Source organism: Ovis aries, chromosome 1 (assembly GCF_016772045.2).
Source record: "Ovis aries strain OAR_USU_Benz2616 breed Rambouillet chromosome 1, ARS-UI_Ramb_v3.0, whole genome shotgun sequence".
Taxonomy (NCBI): Eukaryota; Metazoa; Chordata; class Mammalia; order Artiodactyla; family Bovidae; genus Ovis; species Ovis aries.
The window spans coordinates 7349175-7368312 of NC_056054.1; the positions used below are offsets into that span (position 1 = coordinate 7349175).

At 44.9% G+C, this 19138-nt stretch overlaps 3 protein-coding genes and 1 pseudogene across 3 annotated transcripts in view; all 4 read right to left on the minus strand.

Moving 5' to 3' along the window:
* UGT1A6 (UDP glucuronosyltransferase 1 family, polypeptide A6) overlaps positions 1-19138 on the minus strand; it is a 159093-nt gene that overhangs the window by 94277 nt on the left and 45678 nt on the right.
* UGT1A3 (UDP glucuronosyltransferase 1 family, polypeptide A3) overlaps positions 1-19138 on the minus strand; it is a 128937-nt gene that overhangs the window by 94277 nt on the left and 15522 nt on the right.
* UGT1A9 (UDP glucuronosyltransferase 1 family, polypeptide A9) overlaps positions 1-19138 on the minus strand; it is a 171174-nt gene that overhangs the window by 94276 nt on the left and 57760 nt on the right.
* LOC114112950 (UDP-glucuronosyltransferase 1A3-like) lies at positions 603-3667 on the minus strand (annotated as a pseudogene).

The following is a 19138-nucleotide window of genomic DNA, read 5'->3' on the forward strand; positions in this document are numbered from 1 at the left end:
CAGGGACGGGGTAGCCTGGTGGGCTGCCGTCTATGGGGTCGCACAGAGTCGGACACGACTGAAGTGACTTAGCAGCAGCAGCTGGCTTATTGCAGTGTCTGCTTAAGCATGGTTTAACAGGTGAGAGTCCTTTTAGAGCAAGCTTGTTTATAAGTATTCAATATACTTAAAGAACCAAAACACTTTTAGAAAGACAAAGTGGCTAAATTCCAACCTTTAAAGTTTCTAGAAATCTCAAAGCAACTCCAAAGCAACTACCAGTAATCAAAGTGTAGTATAAAGAACCCTTAAGAAATTTTGGATTTAAATCAAGGCTGGTTTTGTAATTTCCTTTCAGTGCCACACTCATAAATGTAAGAAAAAAGTGATATCACTTACTAAACAAAGAGTAAATGTTGACTGCTTTGAAGAGGGGTATCCAATTTCTTATGCTCATGCACTTTCTAAAACTGCCAAACTATTTACAAGGCTGGCAAAGAAATTTGGGTAACGGTAAGAAACAGTTTTCCTATCAATACTTACCACCTAAAACCTGAGTTTGGCATTAGTTGTCTCAGTGTAAGTCAGGCTTTTTTTTTTTTTTAATAATTTTAGCTTCCTTGACAACTCTAATTCTTCTGGGGTCTTCAAATACATGTAATACATGACTACACAAATGTTCAACTTGCTGGCTGTGATAACTGTACTACAGGTTAAGTAAGAGACTTTGTATGTTGAAGATTTTATATCTAAAATATTATGATGTGTGCAACTTCCTATTGTTTAGCAAAAATTTTAACTCTGAACATGTATGAGCTCATTTATGCATACACCTGCACATGTGTGTTTGTGTGTGTATTTGTGTGTGTTTGTGTGAGTGTGTGAGAAAGATAAGGGGTGGGTATGGAAGCAAAATGTTAATGACTGGTAAATCTACATGAAGAGTATGTGAGTAGTTATTATGCTATCCTTGCACCATTACTGAGGTCTGAAATTTTTCAAAATAAAAAATGTGGTTATAAATTGTAACACTATTTGACCCTAAAAAAAAAAAAAAAAAAAAAAAACTCAGCATTCAAACATTAAGACATGGTATCCAGTGCCATTACTTCATGGCAAATAGATGGGGAAACACTGGCAGATTTTATTTTCTTGGGCTCCAAAATCACTGCGGATGGCGACTATAGCCACAAAATTAAAAGACGCTTACTCCTTGGAAGAAAAGCTATCACAAAACTAGACAGCATATTAGAAAGCAGAGCCATCATTTTGCCAACAAAAGTAGATATAGCCAAAGCTACGGTTTTTCCAGCAGCCATGTACGGACATGAATGTTGGACCATAAAGAAGGCTGAGCACCAAACAATTGATGCTTTCAAATTGCGGTGCTGGGGAAGACTCCATAGAGTCCCCTGGACAGCAAAGAAATCAAACCAATCAATCCTAAGAGAAATCAACCTTGAATATTCCCTGGAAAGACTGATGCTAAAACTGAAGCTCCAATACTTTGGCCACCTGATGAGAAGAACTGACTCATTGGAAAAGGACCTGATGCTGGGAAAGACTAAGGGCAGGAGGAAGACAGAGGATGAGATGGTTGAATGGCATCACTGACTCCATGGACACGAGTTTGAGCAAACTCCAGGAGATAGTGAGGGACAGGGAAGCTTGGTGTGCCACAGTCCATGGGGCCACAAACAGTGGACACAACTTGGCAAATGAACAACAACAGCAACAATTCAGGGTTAATATAAGCAGACTCTGTAACTATGAGGAAAGCCGTAGTTCGCACTATAGAAACGCAGGGCTGGTGAGTGGGCTGCTGTAGGCGTCGTGATGTGCTCAGTCCCTTCCTCTTTGACTCAGTTCTCAGCATCCCTGTCGCCACCTTCACTGTGCTCGTGGCTCAGTTTGACCTCCTCTCCAGCCCCCACCACTAGCCTTTGAGGCCCTCAGTGGCCCATGCTGAGGACCTATCTCACATGCCATTCAACTCTGTACATCCCCCCATTTTACCCCAGGCCCCAGATTCTGGTCAGCACAGCTCCATCTCAAGAAACCTGGGCTCAATTGTTCCTTTCTCTGATCACAGAGAGCCCAACTTCCATCTTTGGTTTTCTCTCCCTTCCACTCTATTTATTCAACCTCTCGGAAATTTCAGCTTCCTTTTGGGGTTGAGGTCTCCAGTGACCACACCCCATACCTCTCCAAGACAAAACCTCGATGAAGTATCAGGGCAATAAGTGCAATTTGCCAGTTCTCTCCTCCTCCAATTGAACACCCTCAAGCAAAAAACCCATGATGGATGGATTCATAGCTCAAGTTCCTGGCTCCTACTAGATTCAGAAAACTGCCCGACCATTACAACGGACGCTGTTGGAAAGGGCAATCATGGTCAAACCACCCCATTCCTTGTCAAACCTAATATGGACCTTCACCCCTGCCTCTCATTTGTCTCACAGTCCATCAAAAACCTACACTACCCTTCTCGAGCACTTTAATACTGGATCTCACCAACGACTGTTCAAAGGAGAATGAGAGGTAGAAATCTGAGAAAGATCAGTAGATAAGTAAGCACATGGAAGTAAGCTGTTCTTTTTAAATATGTTCCACTTGGGAATTCCCTGATGGTCTAGTGATTGGAACCGTCCATTTCACAAGTTTAGGTTGCAGTGAGGTGAAAAAAATTTTTTTTAATTTTTTAATTCAAAGATTGTGCTCCCCTGGGAGCACTGATTGAACAGCAGCAGCAGTACACACCTGAGATAACGGTTTCCTGTTGCCACAGTTGATGCCCCCAATGAACACCATGTTGGGCATGATCGGCCGCGGGTAGTCCATCACAAAGTCTCCTCTGAACAGCCACACGGATCCAGAGGCAAGAATCTCCCCCAGCGACACCTCTCTCTGAAGAAGCTCAGAGGCCATACGTGCATAAGGAGTGAAAACAACCTGGCAAATGTACTTCAGGCCCGGAGGATAGAGCATGTTCTTCACCCTCTGGAAGAATGTCATGCGGTCTGGATTTGTTGTTAATAACCGAGGAATGTATGAGAAAGGGTTTGGGCACGCTGTGCCCTCAACATCTAAGTCACAGGGAATTTGCCTCAAAAAAAAACACAGCAGGAATGGACAGGTACTTAGCCAGCACTGCCCCGCAGGGGTGAACAGGGTCAGTTAAAACCACATCAAAGGAACTGGCATTCAGGTGCCTGATAAGATCCTTGTTATACAGCAGCCCCTCACAAGACCTTTCAAAGAGCAAAGATGCATTTTTCAAAGATGCCATAGTTTTCAAAAACAGCGTTACCCAATGTACTTTTTCAAAAACCAGATTTACATGAGTCTTCACGAAGGAATCCAGTTTCTCCCCTATGTAGGAAACGGTGTAGGTTTTCGTGGTGAAAAAGTCCTCTGCCTTGATGTGCATATTCAGCTCCGGAGCAACGACCACTGCCTGGTGACCTCTGGCGTGGAGCTCCCGCTCGGCCTCCCGCATGCTGAGCCAGTGGCTGCCCTCCATGGGGACCACCAGCACCTTCCCAGCCTCGGCCCATCGCCCGACGCACACACAGAGCAGGAGTCCAGCCAGCACCTGCCACCAAAGCTGCAGTCCGAGGGCCATTTCTGCACAAACCAGAGGCTACTGAGTCCCTGGTGGGGCTGTGCCACCTATATGTGTTCCCTTGACTTACCTTATCATCAAGTCACTTAGCAAAATTGCATGTCATTGGAAGGCAGCGTGCCCGCCTTACATTAATTATTACAGGATAGGATTATGCCTGTGTTTCATCACCTCTGATTTCACCCAGGGAAAGATCACCCTCCTTATCTTGGAAAATCTCCTCTGACTCTGCTGCTCCCTCTGGGGGACATTCTTGTTCACTCTTTTGTTCTTCATCCAAGACCCAAGGCAAGGCTGTGCCTGCCCATTCCCTTGAGCACCTCCTACTTCTCTGCTAACTGTGTTCTCTGGGGCTGGACTGAATGCTGAGGAGTCACCTCTGCCCCAATCCCCACCCACAACCTCTGCTGAATGTGGCCTTATCTGAGAACTCTTTAAACTCTTGCACCCTGATCCATAGGTGAACACAGAGCCAATCCAGGGAAATGTATTACATTGCTAGGGCTGGTTTCCCAGCAGGGAGGAAATGGTGGCTCTCTGGTTTGTTCCGGTTCCACACTAGACACCTCTTGCACTGCTCAGGAGAGAGTCTGTTGGAGCAGAGTCCGATATGGAAACATCTGGAAGGATCCTTGAGGACAACAGCAGAAGGGCTGTGTGAGAATTCTTTGTCACCTCATGGAATAGAGGTGTTATCTAAATCATCAGTGGGCAAGGCAGCTCTTTGTAATGACAGTGAGGTTCAGAGGGTGCCAGGTCCCAGACCTTGCTCACCCTGGACAGGAGGAAGCTGGCCCCATGCTTCCATGCAGGTTCTCTGAATCCTCTTCTGATGCAGAAGGTGCCAGTCCTCCACTACTCTGGTTAGGGACTGAAGTGAATTAATCTGGACCTTTATTATATCTTAGAGTTTATGTTCAGATTTTTCTCCAAGGTCAGTTACAGACCAAATCCTGAAAAGGACAGATTCCTCAGAACAGAGGAATTCCTCCAGAATTTGTGAGACCCTTCTGACGTGGGGCCTGTGAAATGACTGTATCTCAGATCCATGAGGTGACCCTGCTACAGAGACTGATGGCCACGTGTGCTCAACAGAATGTGACCTCTCCATGTCTAATCTGCCCTGGGGAAGATGGGGTAGGACTTTCTGGGCTGCCCAGCTTTCTCACTGAGCACCCTCTTCTGCCTCCAGGCACAAGCCAGCAGCGGCCTGCCATGGGGACAGGGGCTCTGGCTGCAGCAGACCTGGGTCAACCAGCATGTGGTATCAGCTCTCTTGGAGGAAGTTGCCATTAGCACCACCATAGAGCAACCAAGCAGACAACCCACAAGCTGCAGAACAATGATATCAAACAAATTCTCACACTGTTGAGAAAGCTCTAGGACCCACATCAGATTTCCCAACCTGGGGATCTGGCAAAGGGACTGAGAATCCCAGGGAATCTGACTTTGGAGGCCATTGGGAGACTGAGCCAGCCTTGCCTATGAGCCTCCAGGAGTGTCCGCTGGAGGCGTGGGTGGACAGTTTGGCCTCAGGCCAAACAATAGTAAGGGAACACAGCCCCACCCTTCAACAGAAATTGATTAAAGATTTACTGAGCTTGAGCATTCTTTGGAATTGCCTTTCTTAACTACCACACAATTGCACTCATCTCAACCGCTAGTAAAGTAATGCTCAAGGTTCTCCAAGCCAGGCTTCAACAATACGTGAACCGTGAACTCCCTGATGTTCAAGCTGGTTTTAGAAAAGACAGAGGAAACAGAGATCAAATTGCCAACATCTGCTGGATCAAGGAAAAAGCAAGAGAGTTCCAGAAAAACATCTATTTCTGCTTTATTGACTATGCCAAAGCCTTTGACTGTGTGGACCCAGCAATCCCACTGCTGGGCATACACACCGCGGAAACCAGAATTGAAAGAGACACATGTACCCCAATGTTCATCGCAGCGCTGTTTATAACAGCCAGAACATGGAAACAACCTAGATGTCCATCAGCAGATGAATGGATAAGAAAGCTGTGGTACATATACACAATGGAGTATTACTCAGCCGTTAAAAAGAATCATTTGAATCAGTTCTGATGAGATGGATGAAACTGGAGCCAATTATACAAAGTGAAGTAAGCCAGAAAGAAAAACACCAATACAGTATACTAACACATATATATGGAATTTAGGAAGATGGCAATGACGACCCTGTATGCAAGACAGGAAAACAGACACAGATGTGTATAACGGACTTTTGGACTCAGAGGGAGAGGGAGAGGGTGGGATGATTTGGGAGAATGGGAATTCTAACATGTATACTATCATGTAAGAATTGAATCGCCAGTCCATGTCTGACGTAGGGTGCAGCATGCTTGGGGCTGGTGCATGGGGATGACCCAGAGAGATGTTGTGGGGAGGGAGGTGGGAGGGGGGGTCATGTTTGGGAACGCATGTAAGAATTAAAGATTTTAAAATTTAAAAAAAAAAAAAGATCACAATAAACTTTGGAAAATTCTGAGATAGATGGGAATACCAGACCACCTGACCTGCCTCTTGAGAAGCCTGTATGCAGGTCAGGAAGCAACAGTTAGAACTGGACATGGAACAACAGACTGGTTCCAAATGGGAAAAGGAGTGCGTCAAGGCTGTATATTGTCACCCTGCCTATTTAACTTCTATGCAGAGTACATCATGAGAAAAGCTGGACTGGGAGAAACACAAGCTGGAATCAAGATTGCCGGGAGAAATATCAATAACCTCAGATATACAGATGACACCGCCCTTATGGCAGAAAGTCAAGAGGAACTAAAAAGCCTCTTGATGAAAGTGAAAGAGGAGAATGAAAGTTTGGCTTAAAGCTCAACATTTAGAAAATGAAGATCATAGCATCCGGTCCCATCACTTCATGGCAAATAGATGGGGAAACAGTGGAAACAGTGTCAGACTTTATTTTGGGGGGCTCCAAAATCACCGCACATGGTGACTGCAGCCATGAAATTAAAAGACGCTTACTCCTTGGAAGGAAAGTTATGACCAACCCAGATAGCATATCCAAAAGCAGAGACATTACTTTGCCGACTAAGGTCCGTCTAGCCAAGGCTATGGTTTTTCCTTAGGTCATGTATGGATGTGAGAGTTGGACTGTGAAAAAGGCTGAGCGCTGAAGAATTGATGCTTCTGAAGTGTGGTGTTGGAGAAGACTCTTGAGAGTCCCCTGGACTGCCAGGAGATCCAACCAGTCCATTCTGAAGGAGATCAGCCCTGGGATTTCTTTGGAAGGAATGATGCTGAAGCTGAAACTCCAGTACTTTGGCCACCTAATGCGAAGAGCTGACTCATTGGAAAAGACTCTGATGCTGGGAGGTATTGGGGCCAGGAGGAGAAGGGGACGACAGAGGATGAGATGGCTGAATGGCATCACGGACCCGATGGACATGAGTCTGAGTGAACTCCGGGAGATGGTGATGGACAGGGAGGCCTGGCGTGCTGCGATTCATGGGGTCGCAAAGAGTCGGACACGACTGAGCGACTGAACTGAACTGAACTGAGCTTAGCCCTGCCCATCAGAACAAGACCCAGTTTCCCCCACCAATCTCTCCCTTTAGGAAGCTTCCATAAGTCTCATCCTTATTCATCAGAGGGCAGACAGAATGAAAACCACAGTCACAGAAAACTAACCAAACTGATCACATGGACCACAGCCTGTCTAACTCAATGCAACTGTGAGCCATGCCGTCTAGGGCTACCCAAGATGGACGGGTCATGGTGGAGAGTTCTGACAGAATGTGGTCCACTGGAGAAGGGAATGAAAAAACCACTTCAGTATTCTTGCCTTAAGAACCCCATGAATACTATGAAAAGGCAAAATGATAGAACATTGAAAGAGGAACTCCCCAGGTTGGTAGGTGCCCAATATGCTGCTGGAGATCAGTGGAGAAATAACTCCAGAAAAATGAAGAGACGGAGCTAAAGTGAAAACAAACTTAGTTACAGATGTGACTGGTGATAGAAGCAAAGTCCAATGCTGTAAAGAGCAATATTTCATAGGAACCCGGAATATTAGGTCCAGGAATAACTAGGAGATGGCAAGTGTGAACATCAACACTTTAGGAATCAGCAGACTCAAATGAACTGAAATGGGTGAAATTAACTCAGATGACCATTATATCTACTATTGTTGGCAAGAATCCCTTAGAAGAAATCGAGTAGCCCTCATAATCAACAAAAGAGTCTGAAATGCAGTACTTTGGTGAAATCTCAAAAACAACATAATGATCTCTGTTCGTTTCCAAGGCAAACTATTCAATATCACAGTAATGGTTCTATGACAACCTACAACACCTTCTATAGCTAATACCAAAAATAGATGTCCTTTTCATTATAGGGGACTGGAATGCAGAAGTAGGAAGTCAAGAGAAACCTGGAGTAACAGGCAAGTTTGGCCTTGGAGTACAAAATAAGCAAGGGAAAGGCTAACAGAGTTTTGCCAATAGAACGCACTGGTCACAGCAAACACCCTCTTCCAACAACACAAGAGAAGACTCCACACATGGACATCACCAGCTGGCCAACACCGAAATCAGATTGATTATACTCTTTGCAGCCAAAGATGGAGAAGCTCTATACAGTCAGCAAAAACAAGACCAGGAGCTGACTGTGGCTCAGATCATGAACTCCTTACTGCCAAATTCAGACTGAAACTGAAGAAAGTAGGGAAAACCACCACACCATTCAGATATGACTTAAATCAAATCCCTTACGATTATACAGTGGAAGTGACAAATAGATTCAAGGGATTAGATCTGATAGACAGAGTGCCTGAAGAACTATAGACAGAGGTTCGTGACATTGGACGGGAGGCAGTGATCAAAATCATCCCCAAGAGAAAGGAACGCAAAAAGGCAAAATGGTTGTCTGAAGAGGCCTTACAAGTTAAACTGAGAAAAGAAGAGAGGCGGAAGGCAAAGGTGCAAAGGAAGGATGCACCCATGTGAATGCAGAGTTCCAAAGAACAGCAAGGAGAGATAAGAAAGCCTTCCTCATGATGAATGGAAAGAAACTGAGGGAAACAATAGAATGGGAAAGACTAGAGATCTCCTCAAGAAAATTAAAGAAAAGAAGGGAACACTTCATGCAAAGATGGGCACAATAAAGGACAGAAATGGTATGGACCTAACAGAAGCAGAAGATATTAAGAAGAGGCAGCAACATAAACAGAACTATACAAAAAGGACCTCCGTGACCCAGATAACTGCAATGATGTGATCACTCACCCAGAGCCAGACAGTATGGAGTCCAAAGTCAAGTGGGCCTTAGGAAGCATCACTACAATCAAAGCTAGTGGAGATGATGGAATTCCAGCTGAGCTATTTCAAATCCTAAAATTGATGCTGTTAAAATCCTACACTCAATATGTCAGCAAATTTGGAAAACTCAGCAGTGGCCACAGGACTGGAAAAGGTCAGGTTTCATTCCAATCCCTAAGAAAGGCAATGCCAAAGAATGTTCAAACTACCGTACAATTGCACTAATCTCACACACTAGCAAAGCAATGCTCAAAATTCTCGAAGCCAGGCTTTAACAATATGCCAACCGAGAACTTCCAGATGTTCAAGTTAGATTTAGAAAGGACAGAGGAACCAGAGATGAAATTGCCAACATCTGTTGGATCATAGAAAAAACAAGAGAGTTCCAGAAAACATCTACTTCTGCTTTATTGACTATGCCAAAGCCTTTGACTGTGTGGATCACAACAAGCTGTGGGAAATTCTCAAAGAAATGGGAATACCAGACCTGACCTGACTCCTGAGAAACCTGTATCCAGGTCAAGAAGCAACAGTTAGAACCTAGACATGGAACAATGGACTGGTTCCAAATAGGGAAAGGAGTACGTCAAGGCTATATATTGTCACCATGCTTATTTAACTTATATGCAGAGTACATCATGAGAAACATTGGGCTGGAAGAAGCACAAGCTGGAATCAAGATTGCCGGGAGAAATACAAATAGCCTCAGGTTTGTAGAAAACACCACCCTTACAGCAGAAACCAAAGAGGAACTAAAGAGCCTCTTGATGAAAATGAAAGAGGAGAGTGAAAAAGTTGGCTTAAAACTCATCATTCAAAAAACTAAGATCATGACATCCGGTCCCATCACTTCATGGTAAATAGATGGGGAAACAGTGGAAACAGTGGCTGACTTTATTTTCTTGGGTTCCAAAATCACTGTAGATGGTGACTGCAGCCATGAAATTAAAAGATGCTTGCTCCTTGGAACAAAAACCATGACCAACCTAGAGGGTATATTAAAAAGCAAAGACATTACTTTGCCGACAAAGGTCCATCTAGTCAAAGCTGTTTCTTTGAGTAGTCATGTACTGATGTGAGAGCTGGACAATAAAGAAAGCTGAGCACCAAAGAATTGATGCTTTTGAACTGTGGTGTTGGAGAAGACTCTTGAGAGTCCCTTGGACATTAAGATCCAACCAGTCCATCCTAAAGAAAATCAGTCCTGAATATTCATTGGAAGGACTGATGCTGAAATTGAAGCTCCAATACTTTGGCCACCTGATGTGAAGAACTGATTCACTGAAAAAGACCCTGATGCTAGGAAAGACTGAAGACAGGAGAAGGAGGTGGCAGAGAATGAGATGGTTGGATGGCATCACTAACTCGATGGACATGAGTTTGAGCAAGCTCTGGGAGTTGGTGATGGACAGGGAAGCCTGGTATGCTGCAGTTCTTGGGGTCAGAAAGAGTTGGACGTGACTGAACGACTGAGCTGAACGGATTCTGGAGGTGTTTGCACTCAGTCATGTCTGACTCTTTTCGACCCCATGAACTGTAGCTTCCAGGCTCCTCTGTCCATGAGATTTCCCAGGCAAGGATACTGGAGAGGGCTGTCCTTTCTGTCTCCAGAGGCTCTTCCTCTGGAGGGATCAAACCCATGTCTCCTATGGCTCCTGCATTGCAGGCAGATTCTTTACCTGCTGAGCCATCGAGGCGGCCCCACATTCTGAAGGGCATAGTCCAAATCAAGGTGTCGCTGGGCCACCCTCCGTCCGAAGGCTCTGAAGGGGAACCTCTCCTTGCCTCTTCGAATTCGGTGTCTGCCTGCAGCTTTGGTCCTCCGTAGATTGGAGATGCGTCACTCCGTGCCCTTCTTCCCCCTGTGTGTCTTTACACTGTCTTCCTTCTGGGCATGCCTATTTCTGTGACTGAGTCTCTTATAAAGACACCAGTTGCACTGAGCACTTTCCTGGTGGCTCAGAGGTAAAGAATCTGCCTGCCAATGCAGGAGACCTGGGTTCTATCCTGAGTTGGGAAGATTCCCCTGGAGGAGGAAATGGCAACTCACTCCAGTATTCCTGACTAGAGCATTCCACGGACAGAGGAGCCTGGGGGACTTCAGTCCATGGGGTCAAAAATGAGTCAGACGCAACTTAGTGACTCAACAACAACAGCAAGTCATAGCTCAGTTAACTTGACTACCTCTGTCAAGACACAGTATCCAAATACACCCACATGCAGAGCTCTTGAGTGTTAGAATCATATTTTTCTTAAGTTGTTTTTTTTTTTTTGTGGCTATGCTGGACATATTTTTGAATTGTAGCACACCAGATTCCTCTATCCATGGGATTTCCCAGGCAAGAATACAGGAGTGGGTTCCATTCCCTTCTCCAGGGGATCTTCCTGACCCAAGGATAAAAACTTATTCTTTTATTTATTTTTGGCTGTCCTAGGTCTTAGTGGCTACGTGCAGGCTTTCTCTAGTTGTGGTGGGCGGGGCCTCCTCCTCACTGCAGCTCATGGGCCTCTGGTCGTAATGGCGTCTCTCGTCGGGAACAGGAGCTCTGGGCTCACGGGCTTCAGCTGTTGCAGCTCATGGGGTCAGTGGCTGTGGTTCCGAGGCTCGAGAGCACAGGTTCCGTTGCGGCATGTGGACTTAGTGACTCCACAGTTCAGTTCAGTTCAGTTCAGTCACTCAGTCGTGTCCGACTCTTTGCGACCCCATGAATCGCAGCACGCCAGGCCTCCCTGTTCATCACCATCTCCCAGAGTTCACTCAGACTCATGTCCATCCAGTCCGTGATGCCATCCAGCCATCTCATCCTCAGTCGTCCCTTTCTCCTGTGCCCCCAATCCCTCCCAGCATCAGAGTCTTTTCCAATGAGCCAACTCTTCGTATGAGGGGGCCAAATTACTGGAGTTTCAGCTTCAGCATCATTCCCTCCAAAAGAAATCCCAGGGTTGATCTCCTTCAGAATGGACTAGTTGGATCTCCTTGCAGTCCAAGGGACTCTCAAGGGTCTTCTCCAACACCACACTTCAAAAGCATCAATTCTTCGGCGCTCAGCCTTCTTCACAGTCCAACTCTCACATCCATACATGACCACAGGAAAAACCATAGCCTTGACTAGATGGACCTTAGTCGGCAAAGTAATGTCTCTGCTTTTGAATATGCTATCAAATCTCCCCAGACCAGGGATCAAACCCTTGTCCCCTGCATTGGCAGGCAGACTATTATCCACGGCGCCGCCAGGGAAGTCCCATAACATATCTTTTTTGAGGTAGCCTCAATCCAACCTATAACCAAGCACCAGCTCTCCACGGGATGTGTGAGCCAGGCTGGGGCTTGAACTTCATCCAAACACTGGGGTAGCTACTGAAGTCACTGTGGCCAAGTATGTGCCTTTTAAGAATGCCTTTTGCAGACAAGTGGGGAATAATTCAGAGGGGTCAGCGTGGACCCCAGGGGTCCTCCTCACAGGCTGTGTGAGGGGAGGGCCTGTGTCCCAGTTGAAGCCATCTTGGGGACTGAGTCAATTGAGAGGCAGTATGGGAATTCTTCCAGCAGGGGGCGGTCACAGCAAACGTTCAGTTCAGTTCGGGTCAGTCGCTTAGTCTTCTCTGACTCTTTCCAACCCCATGGACTGCAGCACGCCAGGCCTCCCTGTCCATCACCAACTCCCAGAGTTTACTCAAACTCATCATTGAATCGGTGATGCCACCCAGCCATCGCATCCTGTTGTCCCCTTCTCCTTCTGCCTTCAATCTTTCCCAGCATCAGGGTCTTTCCAAATGAGTCAGCTCTTCACATCAGGTGGCCAAAGTATTGGAGTCTCAGCTTCAACATCAGTCCTTCCAGTGAACACCAGGACTGAGCTCCCTTAGAATGGCCTGGCTGGATCTCCTTGCAGTCCAAGGGACTCTCAAGAGTCTTCTCCAACACCACAGTTTAAAACCATCAATTCTTCGGCACTCAGCTTTCTTTATAGTCCAACTCTCACATCCATACATGACCACTGGAAAACCCATAGCTTTGACTAGACAGATGGCAAAGTAATGTCTCCGCTTTTTAATATGCTGTCTAGGTTGGTCATAGCTTTTCTTCCAAGGAACAAGAATCTTTTAACTTCATGGCTGCAGTCACCATCTGCAGTGATTTTGGAGCCCAAAACAGTGAGACTCTCACTGTTTCCATTGTTTCCCCATCTATTTGCCAGGAAGTGATGGGACTGGATGCCATGATCTTCATTATCTGAATGTTGAGTTTTAAGACAGCTTTTTCACTCTCCTCTTTCACTCTCATTAAGAGGCTGTTTAGTTCTTCTTAGCTTTCTGCCATAAGGGTGGTGTCATCTGCATATCTGAAGTAATTGATATTTCTCCCAGCAATCTTAATTCCAGCTTGTGCTTCTTCCAGCCTGGCATTTCGCATGATGTATTCCGCATATAAGATAAATAAGCAGGGTGACAATATACGGCCTTGACGTACTCCTTTCCCGATTTGGAACCAGTCTGCTGTTCCATGTTCAGTTCTAACTGTTGCCTCTTGACCTGCATACAGATTTCTCAGGAGGCAAGTCAGGTGGTCTGGTATTCCCATCTCTCTCAGAATTTTCCACGGTTTGTTGTGATCCACACAGTCAAAGGCTTTGGAAGTAGTCAATAAGGCAGAAGTAGATGTTTTGCTGGAACTCTCTTGCTTTTTCGATGATCCAATGGATGTTAGCAATTTGATCTCTGGTGTCCCTGCCTTTTCTAAATCCAGCTTGAACATCTGGAAGTTCATGGTTTACATACTGTTGAAGCCTGGCTTGGAGAATTGGAGCATTACTTTGCTAGCGTGTGAGATGAGTGCAATTGTGTGGTAGTTTGAACATTCTTTGACATTGCCTTTTTCTGAGATTGGAATGAAAACTGACCTTTTCCAGTCTTGTGGCCACTGCTGAGTTTTCCAAATTTGCTGGCATATTGAGCGCAGCACTTTCACAGCATCATCTTTTAGGATTTGAAATAGCTCAACTGGAAGTCCATCACCTCCACTAGCTTTGTTCGTAGTGATGCTTCCTAAGGCCCACTTGTCTTGGCATTCCAGGATGTCTGGCTCCAGGTGGGTAATCACACCATTGTGGTTATCTGGGTCATGAAGATCTTTTTTGTACAGTTCTCCTGTGTATTCTTGCCACCTCTTCTTAATATCTTCTGCTTCTGTTAGGTCCAGACCATTTCTGTCCTTTATCGAGCCCATCTTTGTATGAAATGTTGCCTTGGTATCTCTAATTTTCTTGAAGAGATCTCTAGTCTTTCCCATTCTACTGTTTACCTCTATTTCTTTGCATTGATCACTGAGGAAGGCTTTCTTATCTCTCCTTGCTATTCTTTGGAACTCTGGTATATCTTTCCTTTTCTCCTTTGCCTTTAGCTTCTCTTCTTTTCACAGCTAATTGTAAGGCTTCCTCAGACAACCATTTGACCTTTTTGAATTTCTTTTTCTTGGGGATGGTCTTGATCACTGCCTCCTTGATCACTGATTCAATGTCATGAATCTCTGTCCACAGTTCTTCAGGCACTCTGTCAGATCTAATCTCTTGAGTCTATTTGTCACTTGCACTGCATAATTATAAGGGATTTGGTTTAGGTCATACTTGGATGATCTAGTGGTTTTCCCTACTTTCTACACTTTAAGTCTGAATTTTGTAATAAGGAGTTCATTATCTGAGCCACAGTCAGGTCCTGGTCTTGTTTTTGCTGACTGTATAGAGCTTCTCCATCTTTGGCTGCAAAGAGCATAATCAATCTGATTTCAGCATTGACCAAAATGATTTTGGAGCCCAAAAAAATAAAGCCTGTCACTGTTTGCCCATCTATTTGCCATGAAGTGATGGGACCTGATGCCATGATCTTAGTTTTCTGAATGTTGAGTTTTAAGCCAACTTTTCCACTCTCCTCTTTTAGTTTCATCAAGAGGCTCTTTAGCTCCTCTTCACTTTCTGCCATAAGGGTGGGGTCATCTGCATATCTGAGGTTATTGATATTTCTCCGGCAATCTTGATTCCAGCTTGTGCTTCTTCCAGCCCAGCATTTCTCATGATGTACTCTGCATAGAAGTTAAATGAGCAGAGTGACAATACACAGCCTTGACATACTCCTTTCCCTATTTGGAACCAGTCCATTGTTCCATGTCCAGTTCCAACTGTTGCTTCCTGACCTGCATACAGATTTCTCAAGAGGCAGGTCAAGTGGTCTGTTATTCCAATGTCTTTCAGAATTTCCGACAGTTTGTTGCGGTCCACACAGTCAAAGGCTTTGGCATAGTTAATAAAGCATAAATACATGTTTTTCTGGAACTCTCTTGCTTTTTTGATGATCCAACAGATGTTCGTAATTTAATTTCTGGTTCCTCTGACTTTTCTAAATCCAGCTTGAACATCTGGAAGTTCACGGTTCACATATTGTTGAAGCCTGGCTTGGAGAATTTTGAGTATTACTTTACTAGCGTGTGAGATGAGTGCAATTGTGTGGTAGTTTGAACATTCTTTGACATTGCCTTTTTCTGAGATTGGAATGAAAACTGACCTTTCCCAGTCCTGTGGCCACTGCTGAGTTTTCCAAATTTGCTGGCATATTGAGTGCAGCACTTTCACAGCTTCAACTTTTAGGATTTGAAATAGCTCAACTGGAATTCCATCACTTCCATTAGCTTTGTTTGTAGCGATTCTTCCTAAAGCCCACTTGACTTCACATTCCAGGATGTCTGGCTCTAGGTTGGTGATTACACCATCGTGGTTATCTGGGTGATTAAGATCTTTTCTGTATAGTTCTTCTGTGTATTCTTGCCACCTCTTCTCAATATCTTCTTTTTCTTTTAGGTCCATACCATTTCTATCCTTTATTGTACCCATCTTTGCATGAAATGTTCCCTTGATATCTCTAATTTTCTTGAAGAGATCTCTATTATTTCCCATTCTATTGTTTTCTTCTTTTTCTTTGCAATGATCACTGAGGAACTCTTTCTTATCTCTCCTTGCTGTTCTTTGGAACGCTAGATTCAAATGGGTACATCTTTCCTTTGCTTTTTGCTTCTCTTCTTTTCTCAGATATTTGTAAGTCCTCCTCAGACAACCATTTTGCCTTTTGCATTTCTTTTCTTGGCAGTGGTCTTGATCCCTGCCTCTTGTACAATGTCATGAACCTCCATCAGTAGTTCTTCAGGCACTCTATCAGATCTAATCCCTTGGATCTATTTGTCACTTCCACTGTATAATCATGAGGGGTTTGACTTAGGTCATACCTGAATGGTCTAGAGGGATTCTCTGGTGGCTCAGACAGTAAAGCACCTGCCCACAATGCAGGAGACCTGGGTTCAATCCCTGGGTTGGGAAGATCCCCTGGAGAAGGAAATGGCAACCCACTCCAGTGCTCTTGCCTAGGAAATTCCATGGATGGAGGAGCCTGGTGGGCTACAGTCCATGGAGTCGCAAAGAGTCAGACACGACTGAGCAAATTCATTGAATGGTCTAGTGGTTTTCCCTACTTTCTGCAATTTGAGTCTGAATTTGGCAATAAGGAGTTCATGATCTGAGCCACAGCCCCTGGTCTTGTGTTTTTCTGACTATATAGAGCTTCTCCATCTTTGACTGCAAAGAATATAATCAATCTGATTTCAGTATTGACTATCTGATGAAGTCCATGTGTAGAGTCTTCTCTTGTGTTGTAGCAAGATGGTGTTTACTATGACCAATGCGTTTTCTTGGCAAAATTCTATTAGCCTTTGCCCTATTTCATTCTGTACTCCAAGGCCAAATTTGCCTGTTACGCCAGGTATTTCTTGACTTCCTATTTTTGCATTCCAGTCCCCTATCATGAAAAGGACATCTTTGGGGGCTGTTCGCTCTAGAAGATCTTGTAGGTCTTCGTATAACCATTCAACTTCAGCTTCTTCAGCAGTACTGGTCGGGACATAGACTTGGATACTGTGATGCTGAATAGTTTGCGTTGGAAACGAACAGAGATCGTTCTGTCGTTTTTGACATTGCATCCAAGTACTGCATTTCGGACTCTTTTGTTGACCATGATGGCTACTCCATTTCTTCTAAGGGATTCTTGCCCACAGTAGTAGACATAATGGTCATCTGAGTTAAATTCACCCGTTCCAGTCCATTTTAGTTCACTGATTCCTAAAATGTCAGCGTTGACTCTTGCCATTTCCTGTGTGACCTCTCCCAATTTACCTTAATTCATGGACCTAACATTCCAGGTTCCTACGGCAGTGCATAAAGGATGGGCCCAGAGAAGGCAGAGGGGGGGCTGCCGAGGGCGTCCTGCATTGCCCAAAAAAGGACAGTTTGGATTTGGGAGCTGTGCATAGACAGGGCATTAGAAGGGGTTTCCTAGCTATGGGTGAAATGTTTCAGCCCCTGAACTAGTCCCCCAAACCCATTAAAAGGACTGTGAGTACAGGACAGGGGCAGGCACATCTTGTCCCATTTAAGGGCTCTCTCCCCCAGTCTAGGTGGTGCAGTGGTAAAGAATCCAGCTGCCAATGCAGAAACTGCAGCTTTGATCCCTGGATTGGGAAGATTCCCTGGAGCAGGAAATGGCTCTCCACTCCAGTATTCTCGCCTGGGAAATCTCATGGACAGAGGAGCCTGGTGGACTACAGTCCATGGAGTCGAAAAGAGCAGGGCACAGCTGAGTGCTGCCACCACCCCCATTCTAAATTAACTCGCTAGCCTTTTGTGTAGACACTAGCGTCCTCTGATCTCTGTTGGCACTTCTTGAACTCAGAGCCCCTGGGGAGAGTGGGACCCATGGAGGATGCTGGTACCTTCACAGAGATGGAGGCAGGGCTTGGCAAAAGCAGGGCTGTGGGGAGGGAGGAGCATGTCTTCCTGGTGCCTATGAAACACCAGAAGGATATGTCCAAGGTGGTTGGCTTCATGGGTCTGGAGCAGAGGAGGGTCTGAACTGCACAGATGGACTTGGAACTCTCAGTATATGGTGGAGACTGAAGCCAGGGGTGTGTGTGAGGTCACTCCAAAAAAGTCCAAAAATAGAAAAGGACATTTCTCAAGCATGACCCCTGACAGAGAGTGTTTCCGCACTTCCAATCTCATGAACCTAAACATAAAAATTAAAACTATTGCATTAAACTTTTTGAAGGAAACATGGGACCAAATCTTCGCACCTTGTGCTTAGTTGCTCAGTTGTGTCTGACTCTCTGCAACCCCAGTGACTATAGTCTGCCAGGCTCCTCTGTCCATGAGGATTCTCCAGGCAAGAATACTGGAGTGGGTTGCCATGCCCTCCTCTAGGGGATCTTCCCAACACAGGGATCAAACCCAGGTCTCCTGCACTGCAGGTGGATTCTTTACCATCAACTTTTTTAAAGGAAACATAAGACCAAATCTTCACACCTCAGAGTAGGCAAAGATTTCTTAGGACACAAGAGTACAGACTATTAAAACTTGATTCATCAGACTTTATCAAAACATAAAACTTCTGCTCTTTGAAGGATACCTTTTTAAAAATATAAAAGTGTGGACCAGACACTACGAGAAAGCATCAGCAAGATACCTTTTTCAAAATATAGAAGTGTAGACCAGACACTAGGAGAAAGCATCAGCAAGATATGTTTCTGATAAGGACTTGTATACGGAACGGATAAAGAACACTTGTGACTCAGAAAGAAGAAGACAAGCACCCCAATAAAAATGAGCAGAAGAGCACAGATGATGAGTCCAGACCCACAACTGTGAAGGGATAGTTGTGTGGAAGAAAGGTACGCATGTGATCAAAAAGCACATGAAAAGATGTTATCAGTCATAAGGAAATGCAAATTAGGAGTTCTCTGGCGGCTGAGGTGTTAGGATTGTAGCCTTCACAGCTGTGGCCCAGATCCAAACCCTGGGTGGGGAACTAAGATCCCACAACCCATGCAGTGTGGCCAAAATAGAATGAAATGAATGAAGGAGGGAGGGCCAGCAGGAAGGAATAGAGAGGGTGGGAGGGGGGAAGGAAAGAGGGAAAGAGAGAAATACAAATTAAAACCAGGATGAAATTCCACATTCCTACAGAGTGGTTAAAATATAGAAAACTGACAATAGCAAGTGTCACCAAGAGTGGAAGGGCAGGAATATAAAATAGTTTTATATTTAACAGCTGCTTTACAAAATAGTTTGGCTGTTTCTCATAAAGTTATACATACACCTACCATATGACCCAGCAGTCCTACTCCGAAATATTTACCCAAGAAATACAA